Raw genomic sequence first — 22,079 nt, forward strand, 5'->3', positions numbered from 1 at the left:
ATATAGAATATTATGTGTATGATGTACCCATGTAGAGGATAAATATATATTATTATAATATGTGGAATCGGAATCATAGCTCCCTCAACGGAGGGGAAATTTCGATTTTGGCCATAATAGACCAGTTTAAATGAAAAATATACTTTATTCCATGATTTGGTACCGGAATATACTTTTTATTTCCATTATTTATTTTGTTTACTCATAAAGTAGTAACTCACAAAAATGTCATACAAATTCCTGTAAGTCGATTCCTGAACTTAATCATCATGTAAAAATTGATATTCGACTTCTGGTTGTAATCTTCATGAGCTAAACAAAAATTTCGGATATAACAGGCCCTGTGTACCAAACCAACGAATTTAATAAGCGTTTAGTCATTTCATTGAAAAGCTTCAATTCGATATTTGCATTGAAAATCTTTACTCCTTATTTACTGCTTTCGTTTCGTTATAAACAAAAATTTATTGTATTTATTGTATACATATAGATGAGGTATTTAATAAATAGTACAATGTCTCTTGACAGTTTAATGATATGATAGACCTGGAGGAAAATAGTTGTTTCATATTAGAAGAATAATTCGAAAAAATCACTGATTTGGCGAAAATTATCAAGATCATTGTTTCCGTTCAATTTATCCAGATGACGAGTTTTGATGATACGACCCTCCTGAAATTCGGCATACACTTTCGAGTAAGTTTTTTAAAATGAAACTTAATTTCAGTCGAGTCGGATTTGTTGTTATGGATTATTGGTTTATTTTTCATATTACGTTCGAATTTTCTATGTTGGAGTATTTCCAATGAAATCATGGATTTTGGTTGATATTGTTGGTTCACCTACATCTATAAGCAAATTATCAACTAGTTTGAATCTGTTGTCACTGAAATATTGTTTTATTTCAAGACGCAAAATTACGCACGAAGATTGTAATTGTGAGTTTACATCTAATTGGAAGATTTCATTCCCTGTTATGACAGAACCAAGAAAACACCAATCCTCTACAGAATCCCTTAATGAACCAAACAGCGGCATTCGTGATGTGAACCTAGCATTAAAAGTTCAAGTTTTTTTATTCTAAATTTATCACGCATCAAATGAATTCCACTATTTACTTTATTCATGATAACTGAGTCGAATCTTCTCGAAAAGCCGTCATGACAAAATAATAAGATGCTCTGTTCAAAAATGAAAAAGTGATGTCAGAAATTTATGCGATTCGAATTAGTAATTATAATTTTTTCACGAAATTTCGTTACCTAATTAACCAAGAATGTGACATGCCTACATTGAATGAGGAAATACATGATACTTTCAAGAAAATGACTATCTTTTATTAAATTACTCGAGTAACGGAAAAATCATATAAAAATAATAATAATATATGCTGGTTTGAATTTTCTCCTATAATAATAATTCGTTGTATATCGGTACAAACTAATGGAAAAGCTTACTTATTTTACCTAATATATGTAGCTTCTACTTATCCTAAAACAAACTTATTGCGGAAGTTTATTGGTGATTTAATAAATTGTGGTATATTAAAAATCTGTAATTATTAGTTTTGTCGTATATGACGTAGATTTCACTAGTCACTACTCACAATAATAGACATTTTATTTATTCAGTTCCAGTATGGAGCACATACAGGTAATTTAATACCCAGAAAATTGTGTTCACAGAGTTACAAAAATAAATTTAGCAGATATGTATAACAAAATAAGTTTCTTATTTCTATTCACAATTCACCCAATTTCATTCAATACACTATAATATAAAAATGAAAATCAGAAATATGGAAAACATCGGAGATAAAATATTGGAACTATTCAACACAATAATGATAGTCATTGGCTACTGGAATAATCTTACTTAACAGACAAGCCGTAACTAACCAATGAGAATCTTTCAAACAGATCGTAATGGTATCAAATCGTGGAGGGGGTAGAGAAGGATGACATTCTATATAAGTTCTATATAGCCCACAATTCAGCAATTCCAGTCCTCAAACAAATAGAAGACCTGTGATCACAAATCACAATTTAGCCAGTATTCAAGTGTAAAATATAAAAAAATGGGCTCAACAAGTTTAGTTTCCTTTGTGAAAAATTTAGCTGCCGAAAAAAGTAAGTGCGAAAGTTCAAATTGTTTTCCAAAATTATTATGATATCGTAGTTAGTAGCCTTTGATATATTGTGATTTACTTATTGCGGATTTCGAGACAGAGAAAAAATGGTTGATTCACAGTATATTATTGTCAATTCCGAAATATTATCACAAGAAGTATTTACTAATATTAGTGATATTCATTACAAAACATTTCAAAGATCAATGCTATGTTTCAATAATTCATAAAGAACCTGGCTCTTGTGGTATTCATTTGCGAAACTAACTTCTTCATAAAATGCCATACATTTTCTGATTGATATTCCAGTATTCATAAAATTTTTCAGAACTGTGGATTTTTGCATCATTTTCTCTATTGAAATATACACAGAAGGAACCGCATTGAATGTTTTAATTGTAAGGGTTAATTTAATTGAATTATTTGATATTTTCATGTATAATTGTTTCTATTAATTTCTGCAATTTTGCATACTCCAGATTCTCTAGTAAAAACAATATTATTTACTATAAGAAATGACTATGATGACGTAAGAGCTTACATGGAAATAAAAAGCTTTGAAACCTTACATTTCTCCAAGTGAGGCTGGTATCAAGTTTTTTAAAGAAATGAAATCGGAATCATAGCTCCCTCAACGGAGGGGAAATTTCAATTTTGACCATAATAGACCAGTTTGAATGAGTAAATGTACATTATTCTATGATTTGGTAACGGAATATACTTTTTATTTCCATTCTTTATTCTGTTTACTCGTAAAGTAGTAACTCACAAAAATGTCATACAAATTCCTGTAAGTCGATTCCTGAACTTAATCATCATATAAAAATAATTGATATTCGACTTCTGGTTGCGCTGAATCAAAAAATCTATTCCATTGATATTCCAGTATTCATGAAATTTTTCAGAACTGTGGATTTTCGCATCATTTTCTCTATTGAAATATACAAAGAAGAAACTGCATTGACTGTTTTAATTATCAGGGTTAATTAAATTGAATTATTTGATATTTTCATGTATAATTGTTTCTATTGATTTCTGTAATTTATTTTTCATATTCCAGGTTCTCTAGTGAAAACAATAGTATTTGCTATAGGAAACGAATATGATGACGTAAGAGCTTACATGGAAATGAAAATTGAAGCTTTGAAACCTTACATTACTCCAAGTAAGACTGGTATCAAGTTTTTTAAAGATACGAAATACAGGAGAAAACGCTTGCACCTGACGTTTTGGAGTATGATTAAGGTTATCAAGCCATTACGTTGGTTGCATCCGTACCACAAATACTATGTAATATGCAAATTCCTTTGGAAACATAGGGAGAGTGTGAAAAGAATCCGTCATTTCCGAATCTCCATGATATTTAGTTATGGTAGGATTCACTGGAATAGAAGGAGGTTATTGAAACGAAGAATTCTTGAGAAATACAAGATTCTTATGAAATTTCTCAGGAAATCAATCAATCAATCAATCAATGTTATTTATTTTACCAAATTTAGTACAATAATTTTCAAGAAATACTGTCAAATGCAAGAAAACAAAATCTAGTTGAATGAGAAGAGAACAGTATCCAAATACAACAAGGTGCTATTGAAATACCCGAAGAATAAGAGATGTAGGTGTATATTTTGAAAGTATGTCAGTAAAATTACAATTTAGAATTTGTTAATACCCTGTTTTCACGTAAACGTAGAATAGTTATTTATAATACAAGTGCAGAAGGCATTGATATTCTTCCACGAGTTCAAAATTCAAAAACGAGCCACGAAGTGGCGAGTTTATGGTTTTCACCACTGGCCGGGCGGACATAATTGAATTTGAGATCTTTCAATGTTGGCAATTCGCCATTACTTCAAGAACCATTCATAAATTGTGCGAACAAGATCGTCTAGATTGAAATGAATATTATTTTCATTTCAAAATAAAAAATGTGTCGTAATTTTCAAAGGGTGCGAAAATTTAATATTGCAAACTCATTGATACTATTTTCATCGATAAATGCAATTCATAATATTTTTTATATTTTTGAAGTCGACCATGGGTATCAATGCAGAAGTATTCCTCATTTTGCATTGGAGGATACAATCTCAATGTGACGTTGATGATTCTAACAAACCTTCATGGATAGTGTTTTCTTCTCATTCAAATGGATTTATTTTTCTTGCATTTTCCACAAATCTTGTATTTCTAAGAATTTTTCATTTCTGAAGGATCTCGCGTTTCGAAAAGATGCCAATGAATGTTGCCTTTTCAGATGAACTTGTAGATTCTTCGCTCTCGAAGGATCTTGTATTCAAAATCATCTTGTGTTTCCAAAGAAACTCACATATTTTATAGTGATGGTATAGCGAATGCATCGTGCCAATCCAATGTAATGCCTTGATCCGCTTAAGCATTTTCCATAGCGTCCTCATTTCGAGGAATCAACAATTTCACAGTTTCTATTTGCAGCATATTCATGTAAGCTCTATCATCAAGGTATGTATTTCTTATTGCAAAGCATTGTTAGTTGAGAACAGACAAGTTTCAACTTCAAATTTGTGTTTTCAATTGAGTGAAGGAAACCAAAAATCTACAGTTTGATAATTACTGGAATATTTGTTCTAAAATGTATGGCACCTAATGAAGAAGTTAGTTTCATGAATGGGGACATTTAGGTAAGTGTATATTCTGTTTAAATAAACAATATAAAAATTCATACAAAAATGTTTCTCCAGGTTAGAGGACTGAATCCAAATGAAAAACAAACCCAATAGAGAAGATTTAACACTGACTAATTAAAGTCGTAATGGAATTGTAAAATTGCCTAAGAAGCTCTGAGCGCATATAGATGAGCTACAATTGAAGAAGAATCTGATACTTTGTACATTTTTTTCATTATTTCTATTAGCTTGAAAGCTAATAGTGTAGTTGTTTTTGTCAAATGATCATTATTTTTTTATTATTATATTTATGTATTTCATGAATTTATATGTATCAATAATGTCGGATAACTTGTAGTCAATTAAATTTTTTTAAATTCATTAATTTGTCATTATTCAATATCATTCAAAACACTAATTCAGAAAAAAAATTAAATTTAGTGTTATTCTGGATGCGGTTTATCAGCTAATAGTGGAACAGGTTCTGAATTTGAGTAATGAGATATATCAAACGATAAAATTCGGAAAAACACATTGTAACGTTACAATTGCCCATGAGACTCTAAAGACTAGGGGTGGTTTGGCTTGCTGGGCAACACAACTCCCACCTAGGTTTTTACAAATTTGATAAAATTAAAATATTCAAGGATCGATCTTTTTCACTCTAAACAAATAATGAAATAAAAAGAATTTCTGGTAAAAAATTTTGTATGTCCGAGAGGCATACCTACTCATTGATTATTTTTTTCTACTTCCAATAATTAACAAGTTATAGCCTCGCCGGTCCATAAAACATAAAACAACGAAATTACCATTGAAGGGGTAATTAGAGATAGTCCAAAGTCTCTTATGGCAAATATAATTATTTCTTCATCGTTTCTTGCAGCACGTAAATTACCAATTTAAAAATACTCAAGATTAAGTAATATGAAATGAGTGAAAAAAACGAACTGTTTTAACACTATTGTGTTATCTCAATGGTGTAAACAACGACACAACAGGAGTTCGTTAGAATATTCAAAACCATCATACACTTATAACTATATATCTGAACCGAATTAGAAAAAATTTTATATGAAAAAATTGAATTAATCAATAATTCAAATTTATTTCTATGAGTTATTTGAAAATAAATGGTGAAAATATGTATACAGCTTGTGTGCTAATTTTTCTACCCATCCACTAATTAATATAGAGAACGATACATAAAAATACATAAACAATGGACCCATCAATGAATCAATGATAAGTGAAAATTATATGTAGCTCAGATACAAAGATATACACAAATTAAAAAAAAACTGTAATCATAAACTGAACTATAAAGATAACAATAACCTGAGATAAATAGAAGGAGACTGTAGACATTCTGGACTTCTTCCGATAAATAAGTTAACATCATTTCCAAATTTGTTTTCAATAGATGTTAATTTTCTAATACAAAGCGGTAACATATTGAATATTTTATGCATTTTGAATAGAAAAAGTAATTTTAGATTTTCGTTCAAGTTCTATTCTAGTTTAATGTGAAACAAAAGGACACATTTAATTGACCTTCACAAGATATGACTGACAAAACGAGACTTACAGATCACTGAAGTTAAATTTACTGAAACTAAAATGTGATTCGAGATTTACACATGTGGTTTCATTTTCACTAGAATGTTTTTGGTTTATACCGAAAACATTCTAGTGACACTTTTTTCGGTAGAATCCATTGCTGTATTCATTCGTTTTTATTGCAATTAGTGATGAAGTTATAAAACAAACTTTTGTTTTTTTATGCTAAACCATAAACATTTTTGTAACAAATAAAATCGCTTTTTTTCCCTTTACAGAAATAGATAACATGATATATAAATTTTTCATTAGACTATAAAATCATCAAAAAGTTCAGTTTCACACTACAAATCAACCAAGTGGCAATCTATGATTATCTGTGAACTTCAGATAATTGAAATATTCGGTGACCACTGACCACCCAAGTTTCCGGATTTAACACCATTATATTTCTTCAATATTTCACATTTTCAAATCGATAAATGCTGTTCTTTAAATGTGATCAGAAGAAAAAATCTGAGTGTTAAATCCAGAACTTTGGTGGCCATCAAATATTGTAATCATTTGAAATTCACTGAACACCATATATAGGCACTTGGTCGATTTTCCGTGTGAAAATGAAACATCTGATGATTTTTATAGTTGAAAATTAATATTTTTATATTTATATAGCAATTATAGTAGAAATTTATTTACCGTGTTACATACAAATTTTTGAAAAGTGGGAAAAAAGCTATTTTATTTCTCATAGGAATAATAATGATTTACATTAAGAGAAACACAAGTTGAATACACTTCCATTGAAAAAAGTAACTGTGAAATGTTTTTGTTTCACGTTTATAGCACCAGTAATGAAGAATTTGTGAGAACTTTTCATTTCACACCAATATCCCAATTTTCTCTTATAGCTCGAAAACAGTTCAACATAACCATGGTTGCGGTTTTCACCAAATTAATTATCTCAAAAATGGAGCCTGAAAATGTGCCATTATTTTCGAATGGCACATTCAAAGGGATTCTGACGTGGAATCCTCTTACTAGACAATCAATTTGGGACACCCGATACATATGCATTGTAGTAGGTACTTACGACGACCTTACGAAGAGGTGGAGAAATAAATATATTGCTTCTCGTGTCCAAATTATGCATGTCCAAACGGAAAGTGATCTTCTTATAAAAACATGAAAGTTTCTAAATATTACTCATATTCAACCATTAATGCCCGCCACTCACAAGGCGTTTTCTCGACACTTTGGAAGCCAGGCAACCAAAGTATTCCAGTCGGGCAGTCAAGTTCATTCTCTGATTTACAGTGCACCCGAGTCCCGAGCTCCCGACTGTAAAATGATCCGAATGCTCGAACATGGGTGCCTCCTGAGTGGCCGCCTTGAGGGTCTCCGAGTTTGTGGCTTACACGATCAACCTTCTGAATACCATAGAAGTCAGAACTGAATTTTGAATTGTTTGAAACTTATAGGACCTTATCTGATCCAAACATAAAGAGAACATTTATGAACAATAATTAAAAGTTGACAAGATCATGTCAAAGATTCCTCTTCATCGATTGTTGCAAGGATTTTCTGTGAAGATATAAAAAAATAAGGCCATAAATCGATTTCTGAATACACTTTTCAATGTGTAAGCGGTATTGAAAGGTATTGTCCATCCAGAATCATAAATTACAAACGTCCCTTACAATGGGTATACTTTCATCACCAATTATAAATTGAACCGGCTCACTCAGACGCTGCAAATGTTCTCTTTACCAATAAATATTGCTTTCGTGAATTTGTCATCCGTTGAGGGGATAACGAAATATCGTAGATACTCTTGAAGTCTTAAAATCCCCGTTTCTCCTCAATATATATTATATTAATCAATCATATCACTATATGACAGCTGTATCATCCCCATAAAATTGATTGTTTCAATGTCTCGAATGATGCTTGAACTAGTGTGTATATAGAATAGAAAGGAACGGACCCAATATCGATCCTTGAGGAGCGCCAACTGAAACACAGCGCTATAATGTAGGTATCACTATGTATTTAGGAAAAAATGAAGAAAATAATGTAAAATCTATGATATTTCTCCAGCTCGGGTTTTTTAGTCAGCAGCGGAATAAAGGATCCCAAAGTACAAAATTTCAGAGCCCCCAAGTGTTAAGTTACATTAATGAATCTGCAAATAATAAATAGTGAATAACATTTAACAAGTAAAATTTTAATGCCGTACGACTCAATAACAATTAAAGCTGGTCAACTTCAACTCGTTTTTCTCATTGTGTGAAGGCACAACAAGTAAGTAGATACTACCATACCATAGTACTACAAAGGTAACCGAGGATTAGCTTGCCTGATAACGAAGCATTACCAAATTGCTGTCAAAATCGTATATAGGAGAGGTGTTCATTGTAATTCATTATTATTTGAACGTTTTCTGTTTGTATCAATGGAGTTCTTTTATTACATATTTTGAAATTAAACTTGACAATACTATCCTGTGGACCTTATTGATCAATTTCCCATTATTTATAACATAATGAGCACATGCATTACACCTATTTATTATTTGTAGGGATTCATCAAGCCAAGTAACTTGACATTTTAACCAACTAGGTACTTGACTTGAAAATCAAGCTCATGAAAAATAACATACTTGAGCTTGACTTGACATGATTTTAGATATTAATTGCTTGACATGATATCAAGCTACTTGATATTACTTGAGCTTGATATGCACACGTCGCACCGCATATATTTCTGCAATCTCGTCAGCGCTTAGACTAAAAAGGCGATTCCTCGAGCGCCGAGAGACTGAGTTTTCTCACATTTCTATGAAATGTATTGATAGATTTTTGTAGCTTCAGAAATATCTTTCCAAACTTGGCCAAAATGGCCACGGATTTGTTATCAACGCCAGCATCTTCTCCTGTTGAAACACAATTTTCCAGAGCTGTTCTTACAGTTACAAAAACCCGCAATAGGTAAGGCGACAAATCTATAAGATGCCTCATGTGTCTTTGATCCTAGATGGAAAATTATGAAATCAAGCAAAGCGTGGGGGTTTCTCAATATTGAGAAACTTTATTTTTTTAATATTTTGTTATTATTCAAAGCCATTCAATTTATGTTTATATTTCAAGAAAGTTGATATTTTCGGTTCTTTTATACAATAAGTTTAACAAATAAAAGTGTTTTTTGCAAGGTTTCTTCTCATTTCATCATTTTTTTATTGATGTGACACTTCACAATAAAACTACTAAAAATCGAGTAGCTTGATATGATTCAAGTACTTGATAAATAAATATGTACTTGATTTGACTTCAGATTGAAAAACTACTACTTGACTTGAGCTTGATTTGAAATCAAGTCAAGTTCTAGCCAAGTAGCTTGAAAATCTAGCCTAGCCGTGAATTCCTAGCTGATGACGTCTCGTCGGTGTTCTTCAGATTTCTGAGATAAGGGCACAACATAAAATTATACTTTTTTCTTCATCAAAAGAAAGTTGACGCATTAGTGAATTGAAGTATTCCCTAAACACTGGTCGTCATTATTCGAAAATTCCAATTATTTACTGATAATTTTAAAAAGAGTAGACTTAACCGACGATGCGAATGCATCATTGACTTTATGAATTTGCTTAATACGCCTAATGTCTTCAAACTTATCATGTAGTTACCGCAGTTACACGAATTTATGTTTTTCCAATAACTCGAAACTTACCGATTCAGTGGAAATGAACATTAGTATTTCAATGCAAAATAACGACAGCACGACTAATTCGAACTAATGTGATAATTTTATAATAAATAATAAAAATCAAGTTTCTTGAAACTATTCACAATAGATAAGTTGTTTTTCAGCATACAAGGCATCGACAAATATGTTATTCAGATATTCGTATAAGTGGATACTCTAAGATGTGTATGTTTAATTACACAGCTTAGAATTAGTCTTGATGTTTGAAATTTAAACTCCATGCAACTGTCAATTATTTTAATTTCGCAGACCTGAAAAAGATTATAGTAGATTATAGTTTTTGTGACCCTATCACATCAATAAACTGTCAAGAGACTCTATATTTACTATTAGTTGACTGTCATTCTGGCATTAATGTTGAAAAATATTATTCAGGAAATTTTAAGTGTTGCCAATAACAACATAAATTTGTTTATATGGGAGATTTTGACACATGATAGAAAAAATTCGGGCTTATTTATTAGGAATAATTTTTGTCATAACTATGACACATAACTTCGAATGATTTTGTGATACCACAGCACTCTATTTCTGCCTTTGAAAAAAGTCGCAGCTATATGGGGGTCAAATTGTTCAATGCTTTGTCATCTTCACTGAAGCATTTAAAGGATGAGAAAATATTCAAGACCTCACTCTCTGAATTGTGATTGTCTGAATGTATTTATAGTGTTGATGAGTATATGCGGATGATAAATTAGCTAAATTTAAGTTAAAATTTGTATTTGACTTATCTTTTAGGTACCTATAGTAGTTATTGTATATACAATATTATGTGTATGATGTAATAAGGGTCTAGAGGATAAATATATTATTACTATTATATGTGAAATCGGTTTTATAGCTCCCTCAACGGGGTGAAAAGTCGATTTTGCCAGTAATAGACCACTTTAAATGAGAAATGTACTTCATTCCATGATTTGGTACCGAAATTTGATTTTTTATTTCCATTCTTCATTTTGTTTACTCATGAACTAGTAACTCACAAAAATGTCATACGAATTCCTGTGAACCGATTCCTGAACTTCATCATGTAAAAATTGATATTCGACTTCTGGATGCGCTGAATCTAAAAATCTTCATGAGCTGAACTAACATTTCATTGAAAACTTTCAATTGGATATTTGCCTTGAACATCTTCAGGTACTACTTATTTACTGGTATTGTATTTGCTTAATAAATTCATTGAGTTAATTATTTTATATTTTGCTCGAATTTTCCATGTTGCAGCATTTCCAATGCAAATATGGATCTTTGTTGATATTGTTGGTTTACCTACATCTATAAGCGAAATATCAACTCGTTTGAATCTATTGTCACTGAAATATTGTTTTATTTTGAGACGCAAAATTTCGCACGGAGATTGTAACTGTAAATTTACATCTAATTGGAAGATTTCATTCCTTGTTATGACAGCACCAGGAAAATATGAATCCTCTGAATTATCTACAGAACCCCTTAATGAACCAAACATTTCTATTGTGAACCTACCCTTAAAATTTCAAGTTTTTTTTATTTTAAATTTATCACGCACCAAATGAATTTCACTATTTACTTTATTCATGATAACTGAGTCGAATCTTCTCGAAAAGCCGTCATGACGAAATAATAAGATGCTCTGTTCAAAAATGAAAAAGTGATGTCAGAAATTCATGCAATTCGAATTTGTAATTATAATTTTTTCACGAAATTTCGTTACCTAATTAACCAAGAATGTGACATGCCTACATTGAACAAGGAAATACATGATACTTTCAACAAAATGACTTTCTTTTATTAAATTACTCGAGTAAAGGAAAAATCATATAAAAATAATAGTAAAATATGCTGGTTCGAATTTTCTCCTATAATAATAATTCGTTGTATATCGGTACTAACTGATGGAAAAGCTTACTTATTTTACCTTATATATGTAGCTTCTACTTATCCTAAAACAAACTTATTGCGGAAGTTTATTGGTAATTTAATAAATTGTGGTAAATTAAAAATCTGTAATTATTAGTTTTGTCGTATGTGACGTAGATTTCACTAGTCACTACTCACAATAATAGACATTTTATTTATTCATTTCCAGTATGGAGCACATACAGGTAGTTTAATACCCAGAAAATTGTGTTCACAGAGTTACAAAAATAAATTTAGCAGATATGTATAACAAAATTCTTTTCTTATTTCTATTCACAATTCACCCAATTTCATTCAATACATTATAATATAAAAATGAAAATCAGAAATATGGAAAACATCGGAGATAAAATATGGAAACTATTCAACACAAGAATGGAAGTCATTGGATACTGGAATAATCTTACTTAATAGTAGGAGAAGGATGACATTCTAAACAAACTATTACATAAAACAAAATGGGCTCAACCAGTTTAGTTTCCTCTGTGAAAAATTTGACTGCCAAAAAAAGTACGTGCAAAAGTTCAAATTGTTTTGCAAAATTATTATGATATCGTAGTTAGTAGCCTTTGATAAATTGTGATTTACTTATTGCGGATTTCGAGACAGAGAAAAAAAAATGGTTGATTCACAGTATATTATTGTCAATTCCGAAATATTATCACAAAGGGTATTTACTAATATTAGATATATTCATCACAAAACATTTCAAAGATCAATGCTATGTTTCAATGATTCATAAAAAACCTGGTTCTTGTGGTGTTCATTTGCAAAACTAACTTTTTCATAAAATGCCATACATTTTCTGATTGATATTCCGGTATTCATAAAATTTTTCAGAACTGTGGATTTTTGCATCATTTTCTCTATTGAAATATACAAAGAAGAAACTGCATTGACTGTTTTAATTGTCAGGGTTAATTAAATTGAATTATTTGATATTTTCATGTATCATTGTTTCTATTGATTTCTGTAATTTTTATATTTCAGGTTCTCCTCTGAAAATGATAATATTTGCTATGAGAAATGACTATGATGACGTTAGATCTTGCATGGAAATGAAAATTGAAGCTTTGAAAGATTTAATAGCTGAAGTGGAAGAGAAAATTGAAGCTAGGACACCTCCTCGAAATGAGGCTTATATCAGCGTTCGGGAAAATTTGAAATTCAAGTTGAAACGCTTGCACCTGACGTTTTGGAGTATGATTAACGTTATCAAGCCATTACGTTGGTTACATCCGTACCACGAATACTATGAAATATGCAAATTCCTTTGGAAACATAGGATGAGTGTGAAAATTTCATAAAATTTTTCAGAACTGTGGATTTTTGCATCATTTTCTCTATTGAAATATACAAAGAAGAAACTGCATTGACTGTTTTAATTGTCAGGGTTAATTAAATTGAATTATTTGATATTTTCATGTATCATTGTTTCTATTGATTTCTGTAATTTTTATATTTCAGGTTCTCCTCTGAAAATGATAATATTTGCTATGAGAAATGACTATGATGACGTTAGATCTTGCATGGAAATGAAAATTGAAGCTTTGAAAGATTTAATAGCTGAAGTGGAAGAGAAAATTGAAGCTAGGACACCTCCTCGAAATGAGGCTTATATCAGCGTTCGGGAAAATTTGAAATTCAAGTTGAAACGCTTGCACCTGACGTTTTGGAGTATGATTAACGTTATCAAGCCATTACGTTGGTTACATCCGTACCACGAATACTATGAAATATGCAAATTCTTTTGGAAACATAGGATGAGTGTGAAAATTTCATAAAATTTTTCAGAACTGTGGATTTTTGCATCATTTTCTCTATTGAAATATACAAAGAAGAAACTGCATTGATTGTTTTATTTGTCAGGGTTAATTAAATTGAATTATTCGATATTTTCATGTATAATTGTTTCTATTAATTTCTGTAATTTTTCATATTTCAGGTTCTTCAGAAAAAACAATTTTCTTGATGTCCGACAGGTAAGGTGGCTCTAAGAACACGAGGGAAAGGACACGACCTGTCAGAGCGTTAAATAGGCGATAAGAACGGTACAAAAGATCTATCGTACAAACCGCGCCTCTCTGGCTAGAAACATCATAGATGACTCTCCCGTAGGGGTGAGTCAGACGTATCCAGACGTCCAAACTGCCGAAAGTAAGTTTCGGCAGATCTTCAGTCACCCCTCCAAGAAAGACACTGAGGACATCAAGGGCAAGCGAGAGGCTCAGGAGAATGAAATCATATGGGCTTTAGGGGCAAAGAAGTCGCCTTCCGCTGGGGTCGATGGTGTAAAAATCAAAGACCTCATGAAGGTGCCTCTGAAGAGATTTGTCCTTCTTTTCAATTCTATGTTTCTCTATCTATTATGACTATGATGACGTAAGAGCTTACATGGAAATAAAAATCGAAGCTTTTAAAGATGTGATAGCTGAAGTGGAAATGAAAATTGAAGCTTCGAAACCTCGAGATGAGGCTGCTATCAGGATTCGGAAAAATATGAAAATCAAGTTGAAACGCTTGCAAATGACGTCTGGGGAGGATATGCAAGAAAACAAAATCCAGTTGAATGAGAAGAAAACACTATCCAAACATAACGAAATTCACAAGGTGCTATTGAAATACCCTAAGAATAAAAAACGGCGAATAAGAAAGAGATGTAGGTATATATTTTGAAAGTATGTCAGTAAAATTGCAATTTAGGGTTTGTTGAAACCATGTATTCACGTAAACGTAGAAAACTGTTTTACTCAATCAATGACTGTTAAGTTTGATTACACAGACGTCATTTCTACTTTTGGCCGTCAATGTGCAAAAAGTATATTATTCGCAAAACTTCCAAATTTTCTGAGCATATTTCAGCTTTTTAACGTTTGCTTTCCATTTTAGCAATTTAGAGACCACATGGCTGTTGTATATATTTTAAATGTGAAATCAATATCGCCAAGACATTTATCTATAGATGATAAAACGATCCTCAAGAACATTACAATGGTTATTTCAAATACCTATATATACATATAAATATTTTTTTCGAGATTCAGCTGGAATCGTCTATGGTTGTGATCAATTTTGAACAAAAACTGGAATTATTAAGTAAAAACAATTTTATTTGCTATAAGAAATGACTATGATGACGTAAGAGCTTACATGGAAATAAAAATTGAAGCTTTGAAAGATGTACTAGCACATGGAAATGAAAATTGAAGCTTCGAAACCTCGAGATGAGGCTGCTATCAGGATTCGGAAAAATATTAAATTCAAGTTGAAACGCTTGCACCTGACGTTTTGGAGTCTGATTAAGCTTATCAATCCATTACGTTGGATACATCCGTGCCATCAATGCTATGAAATATGCAAATTCTTTAGGAAACATAGGATGAGTGTGAAAAAGATCCGTAATTTGCGAAGAATCTCCATGATCTTTAGTTATGGTAGGATTCACTGGAATAGAAGGAGGGTATTAAAACGAAGAATTCTTGAGAAATACAAGATTCGTATGAAATTCCTTAGAAAATGCAAGAAAACAAAATCCAGTTGAATGAGAAGAAAACACTATCCAAATATAACAAGGTGTGCTATGGAAATACCCGAAGAATAAGAAATGTAGGTTTATATTTTGAAAATATGTAAATAAAATTGCAATTTAGGGTTTGTTAATACTCTGTTTTCACGTAAACGTAGAAAACTGTTTTACTCAATCAATGACTGTTAAGTTTGATTACACAGACGTCATTTCTACTTTTGGCCATCAATGTGCAAAACGTATATTTTTCGTAAAACTTCCAAATCTTCAGTGCATATTTCAGCTCTTTAACGTTTGTTTTTCCAATTTCGCAATTAAGAGGCCACATGGCGGTTGTATATAAATAATATTAAATGTGAAATCAATATCGCCAAGACATTTATCTATAGATGTTAAAACGGTCCTCAAGAACTTAACAATGGTTATTTCAAATACCTATATATACATATAAATATTTTTTTCGAGATTCAGCTGGAATCGTCTATGGTTGTGATCAATTTTGAACTAAAACTGGAATTATCAAGTAAAAACAATATTATTTGCTATAAGAAATGACTATGATGACGTAAGAGGTTACATGGAAATGAAAATTGAAGCTTCGAAACCTCGAGATGAGGCTGCTATCAGGGTTCGGGAAAATTTGAAATTCAAGTTGAAACGCTTGCACCTGACGTTTTGGAGTCTGATTAAGCTTATCAAGCCATTACGTTGGTTACATCCGTGCCATCAATGCTATGAAATATGCAAATTCTTTTGGAAACATAAGATGAGTGTGAAAAAGATCCGTCATTTGCGAAGAATCTCCATGATCTTTAGTTATGGTAGGATTCAATGAGAAGAAAACACTATCCGAATACAACAGTGAACAAGGAGCTATTGAAATACCCGAAGAATAAAATACGGCGAATAAGAAAGAGATGTAGGAATATATTTTGAAAGTATGTCAGTAAAGAGCCGTCATTTGCGAATAATCTCCATGATCTTTAGTTATGGAAGGATTCACTGGAATAGAAGGAGGTTATTGAAACGAAGAATTCTTGAGAAATACAAGATTCTTATGAAATTCCTTAGAAAATGCAAGAAACCAAATTCCAGTTGAATGAAAAGAAAACACTATCCAAATGTAACAAGGTGCTATTGAAGAATAAGAGATGTAGGTATATATTTTGAAAGTATGTCAGTAAAATTACAATTTAGGGTTTGTTAAAACCATGTATTCACGTAAACGTAGAAAACTGCTTTACTCAATCAATGACTGTTAAGTTTGATTACACAGACGTCATTTCTACTTTTGGCCGTCAATGTGCAAAACGTATATTTTTCGCAAAACTTCCGCAATTAAGAGGCCACATGTGGCCTCTTGATTCCGCAATTGGAAAAACAAACGTTTAAAAGCTGAAATATATACAACCGCCATGCATGGCGGTTGTATATAAATAATATTAAATGTGAAATCAATATCGCCAAGACATTTATCTATTGATGATAAAACAGTCCTCAAGAACATAACAATGGCTATTTCAAATACCTATATATATACATATAAATATTTTTTTCGAGATTCAGTTGGTCTATGGTTGTGATCAATTTTGAACTAAAACTGGAATTATTAAGTAAAAACAATATTATTTGCTATAAGAAATGACTATGATGACGTAAGAGCTTACATGGAAATGAAAATTGAAGCTTCGAAACCTCGAGATGAGGCTGCTATCAGGGTTCGGGAAAATTTGAAATTCAAGTTGAAACGCTTGCACCTGACGTTTTGTAGTCTGATTCAGCTTATCAATCCAGTACGTTGGATACATCCGTGCCATCAATGCTATGAAATATGCAAATTCTTTAGGAAACATAGGATGAGTGTGAAAAAAATCCGTCATTTGCGAAGAATCTCCATGATCTTTAGTTATGATAGGATTCACTGGAATAGAAGGAGGTTATTGAAACGAAGAATTCTTGAGAAATACCAGATTCTTATGAAATTCCTTAGAAAATGCAAGAAAACAAAATCCAGTTGAATGTTAAGAAAACATTATCGAAATATCACAAGGAGCTATCGAAATACCCGAAGAATATAATATGCCAAATAAGAGATGTAGGTATATATTTTGAAAGTATGTCAGTAAAATTGCAATTTTGGGTTTGTTAATACCCTGTTTTCACGTAAACGTAGAAAACTGTTTTACTCAATCAATGACTGTTAAGTTTGATTTCACAGACGTCATTTCTACTTTTGGCCGTCAATGTGCAAAACGTATATTTTTCGCAAAACTTCCGCAATTAAGAGGCCACATGTGGCCTCTTAATTGCGCAATTGGAAAAACAAACGTTTAAAAGCTGAAATATATACAACCGCCATGCATGGCGGTTGTATATAAATAATATTAAATGTGGAATCAATATCGCCAAGACATTTATCTATAGATGATAAAACAGTCCTCAAGAACTTAACAATGGTTATTTCAAATACCTATATATATATACATATATCGTGAATCTTTAAGGGAATTCGACTGATAAGAAGGATTTCAGTTTTACTCTTTATTCATATAGTACGACTGTTATCTGGAGACAATATATACATATATATATTTTTTTCGAGATTCAGTTGGTCTATGGTTGTGATCAATTTTGAACTAAAACTGGAATTATTAAGTAAAAACAATATTATTTGCTATAAGAAATGACTATGATGACGTAAGAGCTTACATGGAAATGAAAATTGAAGCTTCGAAACCTCGAGATGAGGCTGCTATCAGGATTCGGAAAAATATTAAATTCAAGTTGAAACGCTTGCACCTGACGTTTTGGAGTCTGATTAAGCTTATCAATCCATTACGTTGGATACATCCGTGCCATCAATGCTATGAAATATGCAAATTCTTTTGGAAACATAGGATGAGTGTGAAAAAAATCCGTCATTTGCGAAGAATCTCCATGATCTTTAGTTATGATAGGATTCACTGGAATAGAAGGAGGTTATTGAAACGAAGAATTCTTGAGAAATACAAGATTCTTATGAAACCCCTTTGGAAAATGCAAGAAAACAAAATCCAGTTGAATGTTAAGAAAACATTATCGAAATATCACAAGGAGCTATTGAATTGCCCGAAGAATAATATACGCCAAATAAGAGATGTTGGTATATATTTCGAAAGTATGTCAGTAAAATTGCAATTTAGGGTTTGTTAATACTCTGTACTACGTAAACGTAGAAAACTGTTTTACTCAATCAATGACTGTTAAGATTGATTTCAAAGACGTCATTTTTATTTTCGGCCGTCAACGTGCAAAAAGTATATTTTTCGCAAAACTTCCAAATCTTCTGTTCATATTTCAGCCTTCAACGTTTGTTTTTCCATGCGGCAATTTAGAGGCCACATGGCTATTATATACATATATAATATTATATGTGATTTATTCTTAAAGTCAGTGTTGCCAAGAAATTTATCTCTATATGATAAAACGGTCCTCAACAACATTCGAATTGTTATTTTGAATACATATACATATAAATATTTTTTTCATTTTATTTTGAATCATTTATGGTTGTGATCAATTTCGAACTAACACTGGAATTATTAAAAACTATACATACAAAAAAGTCGATCGAATTCATTTCCACTGAAATATTGATTATTTTTTTACGATGCTCTTTTTGATTTTTTTTCTGTTTCTGATGATGGGACGTCGACATAAAAATACTCAAAATGGTGATAATACATCTGAATGCAAAAATTCCTCTTTTCGAAAGTATCAAGAAAACAAAATTTCGATCAAAATTTACGGAACCTCTAGTAGAGTTATCCTCATTAACGAACTCAACTGCGGCATTCGCAATTCAAACCTAGCTCAAAAAAGTCAACTTTTTAGGAACTGAGATTGAGGAGTTATTATATTCATGTAAGCTCTATCATCAAGGTATGTATTTCTTATAGAATTGCAAAGCATTTTCAGTTGAGAACTTGGATGATAAAAATTCAAAGATTTTAATAGGCGCTATACATGAACATATCATTGAATCCCATTCAATTAACATTGAAAACTAAAACAGACAATGAAGTTTCAACTTCAAATTTGCGTTTTCAATTGAGTGAAGGAAGCAAAAAATCTACAGTTTGTTAATTACTGGAATATTTGTTCTAAAATGTATGGCACTTTATGAAGAAGTTAGTTTCGTAAATGGAGACATTTAGGTAAGTGAATATTCTGTTTGAATAAACAATATAAAAATTCATACAAAAATGTTTCTCCAGGTTAGAGGACTTAATCCAAATGAAAAACAAGCCCAATAGACAAGATTTAACACTGACTAAAGTCGTAATGGAATTGTAAAATTGCCTAAGAAGCTCTGAGCACATGCATAGATGAGCTAAAATTGAAGAAGAATCTGATACTTTGTACATTTTTTTTTATTGTTTCTATTGGCTTGAAAGCTAATAGTGTTGTTGTTTTTGTCAAATGATCATTATTTTTTATTATTATATTTATGTATTTCATTAATTTATATGTATCAATAATGTTGGATAAATTGTGGTCAATTAATTTTTTTTGAATTTATTAATTTGTCATTATTCAATATCATTCAAAACACTAATTCAGAAAAAAAATTAAATATTGTGTGATTCCAGATGTGGTTTATCAGCTAATAGTGGAACAGGTTCTGAATTTAAGTAGTGATATATACACATTGCAACGTTACAATTGCCCATGAGACTCTCAAGACTAATTTCTAGGGGTGGTTTGGCTTATTTGGCAACACAACTCCCAACCAGGTTTTTACAAATTTGATAAAATTGAAATATACATGAAATGTACAAAGATCGATCCTTTTCACTCTAAACAAATAATGAAATAAAAACTTAACTCAAATCGGTTTTGAATGAATTACTCTGGTATTATGATGGAACCTCTTCTGTAAATTATTTTCAGCCTTCTGAACACCAGATCTTATCAGGAAGCTATAGTACTCCAATCCCCATTCAACGAAGTTGATGTGATAACGCCAGGTATTACGCAGGAATTCTTTCAGATTCAGGAACTAAAGTAGTTTAAACGTACGTACTATTCCAAATTCTGTATCTCAAGGAAGTACTTCTTGATATTTTTCAATCCCAAGAGAGGTTTCTGTTGTTCCAATCCCACGGGAAGTTCTTTGAGAAAATGAACAACGATATTAGAATATGTTAACTGAATTTAGAACTCCTTCTCAGATTTCTTAACAAGAAATTATAAAGAAATCATCACATTTATCATAAAATAAACCCGAGAAGGAGTTTTGTTGAAATTGTTTGACATAAAAAAAATCCTACCAAACCTGAAATACGTTTCGACAAGATGGATGACTCTAAAAAAAACTACTGTATCAAATTAAATTAATTCGTTCTGGTGAGATTATTACTTGTTGAATACAAATATTCATGTCAACACTTACCGAGAATCCGGACACAATTCTCGCAGATAAATTAAATTCCAAATCTCAAATTAAACTAATAATTACTGAAATCTAAAACTTAGGTACGTAACTTTCCTGAAGTCTCGATAGTTATTGAAAATCTTCCAGAAAATTCTCTCTGTTTCCTCCTCTAGATCCGCGCATCCGCGTTCCGACCGATGGTATACGATTAATTGACAAATTACCGCGTGTTCGAAAATTCCAGTAGCGTAACATGGATTGAAGCGTGCAAAATCGTTGCAACATATAGGGGAAGTGTCTTGAAGTTATATTTAATCATAGATTCATCTCATCGAATAAAATACCTTTTTCTCATTCCAATTTTCCAAATTAGGTTCAGGCGAAATGATATAATGTGTTTGAGTTTGAAAAAAAAATTGTTTTTACCATGAAGCTTTCATATGACCTTTAATAATAAAAAGAATTTCTGTTAAAAAGTTTTTTATGACCGAGAGGCATACACATTGATTTTTTTTTCTACTTCCAATAATTACCAAATTATAGCCCCATAAAACAACGAAATTACCATCGAAGGGGTAATAAGAGATAGCAAATATAATTATATTCTTTATCGTTTCTTGCAGCACGTAGATTACCAATTTAAAAATATTCAAGATTAAGTAATATGAAATGAGTGAAAAAAACGAACTGTTTTAATTATTGTGTTATCTCAATGGTGTAAACAACGAAACAACAGGAGTTTGTTAGAATATTCAAAAAAATGATTGGTGAAAATTTTATGTAGCTCAGATACAAAGATATACACATATTGAAAAAAAAACTATGATCATAAACTGAACTATAAAGATAACAATAACCTGAGACAAATAAAAAAGGAGACGTGCCAACTGTAGACATTCTGGACTTCTTCCGATAAATAAGTTAACATCATTTCCAAATTTGTTTTCAATAGATGTAAATTTTCTAATACAGAGCGGTAACATATTGAATATTTTATGCATTTTGAATAGAAGAGGCAATTTTAGATTTTCGTTCAAGTTCTGTTCTAGTTAAATGTGAAACATAAGGACACATTTGTTTAACCTTCAAAAGATATGACTGACAAAACGAGACATACAGATGAAGTTAAATTTACTGAAACTA

General features: G+C 31.2%; 1 protein-coding gene and 2 long non-coding RNA genes across 3 annotated transcripts in view; 1 reads left to right on the forward strand and 2 right to left on the reverse strand.

Annotated features, from left to right (window-relative positions):
• LOC123682738 overlaps positions 1-22,079 on the reverse strand; it is a 387,699-nt gene that overhangs the window by 314,396 nt on the left and 51,224 nt on the right. The gene's annotated exons all lie outside the window — the stretch shown is intronic.
• Positions 18,115-20,080, forward strand: LOC123682748. Its single transcript, XR_006747862.1, has 2 exons — positions 18,115-19,716; positions 19,777-20,080. It is a non-coding gene; the product is annotated as an uncharacterized LOC123682748 (long non-coding RNA).
• Positions 20,075-21,076, reverse strand: LOC123682749. Its single transcript, XR_006747863.1, has 2 exons — positions 20,955-21,076; positions 20,075-20,673 (listed from the first exon to the last, which is right to left on the reverse strand). It is a non-coding gene; the product is annotated as an uncharacterized LOC123682749 (long non-coding RNA).

This window comes from Harmonia axyridis, chromosome 6, assembly GCF_914767665.1.
Source record: "Harmonia axyridis chromosome 6, icHarAxyr1.1, whole genome shotgun sequence".
Lineage (NCBI taxonomy): Eukaryota > Metazoa > Arthropoda > Insecta > Coleoptera > Coccinellidae > Harmonia > Harmonia axyridis.